Source organism: Lepisosteus oculatus, unplaced genomic scaffold (genome assembly GCF_040954835.1).
Source record: "Lepisosteus oculatus isolate fLepOcu1 unplaced genomic scaffold, fLepOcu1.hap2 HAP2_SCAFFOLD_136, whole genome shotgun sequence".
NCBI classification, from domain to species: domain Eukaryota; kingdom Metazoa; phylum Chordata; class Actinopteri; order Semionotiformes; family Lepisosteidae; genus Lepisosteus; species Lepisosteus oculatus.
In genome coordinates this window covers 21,988-29,123 of record NW_027167685.1, presented here as the reverse complement: position 1 = coordinate 29,123, position 7,136 = coordinate 21,988, and the positions used below count along the sequence as shown (strand labels likewise).

General features: G+C 48.6%; 1 non-coding gene across 1 annotated transcript; it reads right to left on the bottom strand.

The window, feature by feature from the left end:
- Positions 1–6,732: 6,732 nt before the first annotated feature.
- Positions 6,733–6,851, bottom strand: LOC138226367 (5S ribosomal RNA). Its single transcript, XR_011184505.1, has one exon. It is a non-coding gene; the product is annotated as a 5S ribosomal RNA (ribosomal RNA).
- Positions 6,852–7,136: the final 285 nt, after the last annotated feature.

The following is a 7,136-nucleotide window of genomic DNA, read 5'->3' as shown; positions in this document are numbered from 1 at the left end:
AAAACATCCCCCTACTGAATGAGCTGTTACCTCACACACGACAAAAGTAAATCTTAAAGAAACCAAACGTGTGCTAATTGGGTGTTTGAGAAAGTGGTGGAAGTATCTGATTACATATCGGAAAAGTGTAAATTGACTGAAAGGGAAGAGAAATATAGGAAGAAGCTGAGTCTGTCAGAAGGAGTTTGGGGCGAAGATGCCTGTAAAAAAGCGTATGAACATTGGAACAAAAACAAAGATTTAGCTGCAGCCCTGGTGATCGGCCGACACCTGAGGTGGCAGATTAGCATGAAGGAGAAATCAGAATGGGATAAAAAAGAGAAGGAGTTCACAGAAAAAATAAAAGCGTTAAATGAGAGGAAAGATAATTTATTTGCGGCAAAAGAGGTACTAGAAAAAAAGCTAAAAGAGGGAGTACAGGAGAATGAGAAACTAAAGAAGGAATTAACTCCTGGTCACGCTGCACTGGTTAATGTGCTACAGCCGGCGACTAAGTTATATCCTGCTCTCCCACAGGGGAACAAACAGGCAGGAAACGAAAATAATTGGGATCAATTCCCACAGTGGCCATATGGAGATGGGGGGTCGGATTGGGATAACACTTGGTATGAGTGTGATAAAGACGGATCAGAGTCTCCCCTGTTAGAGGGAGGGCGCCCGTAGGTCTGTACTCTCACTCGAAGTAGGAAAGGACTTGATGTAGCAGGGGCTGGCGCCGTTGATGACAGCGCCACTCTAGCTCCGTCTCGCACCCCGCCGAGGGGGTCCGTTCTCGCACCTACCTTCCCTGAATCCCCAATACGATCAAATCCAAAACCGGAGGATATTGACCGGTGGGCTAGAGAAGTACCGCACACAAAATTAGGGATGCAGCGAACCTGGAGTGCGCTTCAGGAATTAAAAGATACTTATGGTATCTCCCCCCTGACTGCCGCTATGATCCTCAGAAGGACAGGGGAAAAGCGTGTCGGAGAACTTAAACAATTGTGTGAGGATAACGGCAGGGGAGGGCGATGGGAATGGGTTTGGCGATGGCTTAAACAAAATTATCCACCAAAGACAGATTGGAAAAAGATATCTGCGCGTCAGCAAAAAGAAAGCGAGGATGTGGCTGACTTCACTGACCGCTTCGTCACACTCTGGCTGGAATGCTCAGGACTAAGTGACGAAGATGATGTGAATAGCGACGCCTCTGCTGTGATTAAACAAATTTATTTGGGCGGTCTTAAGCCTGATATAGCCAAAGCCCTTCAGTTAAAAGAGCCCGAAATAGGGCAAGATACGACTAAACAATTTGAGGAAATAGTTAAAATGGCACGGCAAATCGAGAGAAATATGTATGCTAAGGTGCGGGCAATACAAACAGGGTGGACACCCCCCATACTGAAGGGTGGAGCTGGCCCTGACACCCGACTAAATCCAAAAGGCGAAATTACAACTCGGTGCCATTATTGTAAAAATTTCGGACATTGGCAAAAGAATTGCAAAAAGCGATTAGCCAGTGAGGGCAGGATTGGAAGATACCGAGATCCCCCTTTCAATCCCTCAAATCGAGAGGGGCAAAAAAACCTGTTGTCACAATTACAGGATTTGAGCGAAGCAGACAAACGCGCTATCAGGGAGCTTTTAAACTAGGACTCCCCCTAGTGGCCTCCCTACGCCTATCTCAGGAACTGAGTGAAAAAGAGCTCAAATTACAATGCACGATTAATGGGATTCAAATGTCACTTTTATGGGACACTGGGGCTCAATTATCGTGTTTATCTGAACAGTCAGCCAAACGGTGTGGTGTCATGTTCACAGGGAGGGAGCTGGAGGCCACTGGTGTAGGGGGTAATCGAATAACACTCAGAGAAACTCAAAAACTCAAGATTAGACTAGGAGATGGGGAGGTAACATTTAATGCTGTCATGTGGGTAGGATCTACCCCAGATCTGTTGGGATGGGATGCTCTGAAATACCTACAAGGGGTTACATTAACCATACATGAGGAGAGGGTGGAGGTAAACATCTGGTCCCTCCAAAAAGACGAACTAAAAGGGCATTCAATTTGGACTATGGATAAGGACGAATGCGGGCTTCTGGATATGGAACCCGCCACATTTACTGGGAAATCCCCGCCATACACAAAGCCATATAAAATCAACAAAGAGGCGGAGGAAGGGGTTCGACCAGTAATACAAAAACTATTGACTCAAGGCATTGTACGAAAAACACACAGTACAAGCAACAGTCCAATATGGCCCGTAAAGAAAGCCAGCGGAGCATGGCGATTCACAGTTGATTACTCAAAAGCTAATCAACACATCAACCGTCTCACCCCCTTGGTAGCAGACCCCTCTGCTATTTTTCAACTACTGACCCCTGAGCACCAGGTGTTTTCAGTAATTGACATGGCTAATGGGTTCTGGTCTGTTCCTCTACACCCAGAGTTACAAGATTGGTTCGCTTTTGTTGTAGATGGAGAACAATATACTTGGACCAGGTTACCACAGGGGTTTCATAACAGCCCCACCGTGTATCACATGGCACTTCGGAGGCATCTCCGGGAGCTGCCTCAAGTGTCCTCCGTCGTTATCCAATATGTGGATGATATTTTAATCGCGTCTCCTGACGAGGAAACCCACAAGAAGGACCTCCAAATTATTCTCAACCAACTGGTTAAAAAAGGACACAAGGCTAGTTATAGCAAAGCACAGTTATGCCTAGACACCGTAATTTACTTGGGACAAAAGATTAGTCAGGGAAAAAGGGAATTGACAGAAGATCGGGCCTAGGCAATCCGAACACACCCTAGTCCCAATACGGTGAGAGAGCTCCGATCATCTCTGTGCAATTTCAATAGAAATTGGGTTGATGCTTTTTCTGAAAGGGCCAAACCACTTACAGACCTATTAAAGGGGGGAGGGAGGTCCCTTGATCCTATTGCTTGGAGTCCTGAAGCTGAACATGCTTTTAATGATTTAAAACAAGCTCTGTTACAGGCTCCTGCATTGGGGTTTCCTCAGACAGATCAACCATTCTACCTCTACGTAAGTGAAAAGAATGGATTTTGGACAGCTGTACTAACACAGGAACATGGGGGTAGGTACCGCCCGGTAGGGTATTACTCTGGATCCTTGGACGAGGTAGCCAGGGGCTGGGGTCCATGTCTACGAGCCGTTCAGGCCGTCTGTCTAGCAGTACAGGCAGTCAATAACATAGTACTAGATCAACAACTGATTGTTCGATGCCCACATGCGGTACACACCCTCATGTCCCTGAATCGGGTCAGTCAGGTTAATGCGATACGATGGAGCAAGTGGCAGGTCTTGTTAGAGGCTCCAAATATTACCATTGAACGTGAAGGAGCTCTAAATCCAGCCACATTGTTACCTGACCCATCAGAAGCCTACATGTTAGAACACAGCTGTGATGTTTGGGCAATGGGAGAAGATGAGGGCATCAAAATAGCCGAGCAACCACTAAGGAATGAAGACCTCATCCTCTTCACTGATGGAACTTAATTCACAAATTCTAGTGGGGAGAGGAAAGCGGGTTGGGCTGTGACTACAGAACATGATATCCAATGTGGGGGAAGATTTGAGGTACCCACGTCAGCACAGTGAGCTGAACTGAAAGCTTTGGTGGAAGCCTGTAAATTAGCAAAAGGCAAGACCACCATAATATACACAGACTCACGATACGCATTTGGAGTATGCCATGACTTTGGAAGGTTATGGAGTAATAGGGATTTTTTAACCTCTGCTGGCACTCCGGTAAAGAATGCAGATCTGGTGTCTGAGCTGCTTGCGGCTCTCCAACTCCCAAAGCAGGTAGCTGTAGTCAAATGTAAGGGCCACAGCAGAGAGGACACTCCCGAGGCCAGGGGCAATAAGCTGGCAGACTGGACAGCACATCAAGCTGCCCTGGGGCAATGGGAGGAGTGGGCTATAGAAAAACCTCTTCAGATTATTTCAGTTTGCACAGTGAACATACAGGCACTCCGGACGGAACAGCTCAGCGAGCTCCAGGCCCAGGCCCTAAGGATTGAGAAATGGACCTGGATGGAACGCAATGTGGGGCTGCAGAAGGATGGGACCTGGAGGTGCCAGCGTACAGGCAGACCCGCCTGTCCCAAGCAACTAATGCCCTACCTGGCACAGCAAATACACTCCACAGGGCACCCAGGTGTTAGCCAAATGACTCGACACTTTGCTCAGAGCTGGGTGGGCACAGGCGTTGTACCACAGGCGTGAAACCCTTCGCAGCTGATGTGGTACAACGCTGTGGCGAGTGCCAAAAAGCCTCTGGAGCACCGCCGGTTCGGGCTCCTAATCTTCGACGTCCTGCACCCGAGGGGCCCTTTAGACACTGGCAAATAGACTATTGTTCACTGCCACCCTGTAAAGGGAAAACAGGTCTCCTAGTGATGGTGGACCAGTTTTCTAGATGGGTGGAGGCTGTCCCTGTCAAACGAGAGACTGCGCAGACAACTGCCAAATATCTCGTGACAGAAGTAATTCCCCGATGGGGACTCCCGTGTCGCATAGACTCAGACCAGGGCACACATTTTACTGGAAAAGTGTGTCAGGTGGTGGCAGACCTACTAGGGATCAAATGGGACCTGCATTGCCCTCATCACCCGCAGTCCTCCGGCATGGTGGAACGGGTGAACCGGACTTTGAAAGCTAAATTGACAAAGTACCACCTGGGAGGGATCCCCTGGGTGGATGCATTGCCCGCCGTACTGTGCAGCATCCGGGCTGGGACAAATCGAATAGTGGGGCTGAGCCCGTTTGAGGTGATCACGGGGCGTCCCATGAGACTGAGTGACTCTCCAGGACATGACAGAGTAGGCTTGAGTATACTAACTGATTCTCTGTTACAGTATTGCAAGTTGCTGACAGAGGCCACCCAAGGAGCCCGCGAGCAGGTCCTGGAGGCGTGGGGACCACCACCTGAAGGAGGGCACGACCTCATCCCAGGAGAGTGGGTGTGGATCAGGAAATTTCCTTCACAGGTTCTCCAGCCCAGGTGGGACGGACCCTACCAGATCCTGTTGACAACTGAGTCTGCGGTTCGAGTGGAAGGAAAAGATCGCTGGATCCACGCGTCACACTGCCGACGAGCCTCATCCCCATTTACAGACTCAGAATGAAATCATTTCTGTCAATAACGATAATTGTTGCTGTAGGACTATGTTCCGCAGGGATTAATGATCATCTCTCCCACAAAGGAGAACATGGAATTAATTCCTTTTTAGGCGTCTCCTATCTGACAGCTAAGAAAACCAACCAAAGTGCCTGCTGGGTGTGTGCCGCATTACCCAAATATGTACAGGAAGGACTTCCTATGGGGGCCATTCCTTGGCGTCTCGAGGAAGTCATAGGCATGATCATTTGGAGGGATAATTTAGGAGATTTTATATGACAAACTATGGGGGTTGCCATAACACGACTTTAACCTGCACAACATTACAATATCTACAGGAGCGAGGCTTAGAGCCCACGAGTTTCACAGGCTCTTACGCTCCTAAATATAACAGAAGCCATACACCACCATACCTGACTCTAAATAAGGAACGTGAGGGAAACATATGTTTTCAGCACACTAATGGTCTGCACTTGGTTGGATGGAGTCGTTGCAACCTTACCATCGCTGCAAATATATCCACCTCTACCTTCCAAATTCCAGGATGGGATCGGCACACCCCACAATTTGGTATAAGCTTCTTATTTTCAGAGGCATGGGGAGCGCCAAACGGAACATATTTCAGTTGTGGAAAACGAGCCTACCCATGGTTGCCAGCCCAGTGGTCTGGCTCATGTTATTTAGGATATGTGGTTCCTCATATCCGTGTTCAAACCCACAGCCCCTTCGGACCTAACCACAGACCACAAAGAAAATTGGCTGATTGGAAATATTATTTAGGTATAATATTTCCACAAGCCGGCATGAACTTTCTGAGTCGAGAGTTAATTCAAATGGCCTCGACTTTAGAAGAATTAGCAAATTCTATCTCATCTAGTCTGAAGGCTGTTAATGATGAGATGGTAGCCCTCAGAACGACTGCATAATTTCTAGAAGTGGGGGACTCACTCGCGCTCTCCCCTGATGTGCTTGGTCCAAAATCAGATACGGGAGGGTTAGGACACCACGAGCTGCGTGGCTGCGGAAGGATCCCGGTTCGACAGGAGTGGACGCCGCTGCTGGTTCTCGCTGGCTTTTAGTTAGGGGTCCGGAGAAGCATCTCAAGCTAGTTCCACTACTCCTTCCGGACGTTCATTCCCTTTTCAAAGTCAGTCGTTTTGCTGTAGTCTGCGTTCTTTAGGCTGATTATCGAGGTTAGCCTTTATTTGGTCATGGGGGGCCTCGGTACTGTATGCTGAGTCTAAAGACAGTTTCACCCGTTTTCTGATTGCTCGGTTCTGTACCAGTGCAGACATGTCAAACAGTGAATGGCTGTACCTCTATTGTATCCGTGCTCAATGAATGAAATCGGTAACAAATGAATATATGTCTAGTTATACGAAAAACGAGTGGTTTATCGACTCATCTTCATTTGCAGATTTAGAGGCAGCTTCGATATTCGTTTTACAGACGGGTTTTTTTTTTTGAATATGGGTCACACACATGCCACAGCAACAAAACATCTCTAGAGATGAGGCTATAGATCACCTTTCCATCCTGCAGGTTTTCCTCCCAAAGCCTACGGCACCAACGGCGACCCCTGCTGGCCGGGAGAGCAAAAGCTTACAGCACCTGGTATTCCCAGGCAGTCTCCCACCCAAGTACTAACCAGGCCCGACGCTGCTTAGCTTCCGAGATCAGACGAGATCGGGCGTGTTCAGGGTGGTGTGGCCGTAAGCGAAAGCCCTGGCGCCTGACTCGCTACTTGAAGCTGTGTGTGGCAGGGCTTCCGTGCCCCCCGAGCGGGACTGAAGGATCGTTCGTGTGCAACTCTTTGGAAAGGAGCTGCTTTCCAAATCGCATTGCGTGCCTGGATGTTGGCGAATGCGCTCCCTTGTGTTGGCTCGTCCCGCACTGGAGGAGGACAAACAATCTGCACGGAGGAGCACCAGGCAAGTCTTCACCAGACAAAAACCTCCAGTGCACAGCACTCTGGAAACATTTCGGGGCTTTCGCGTGTTTAT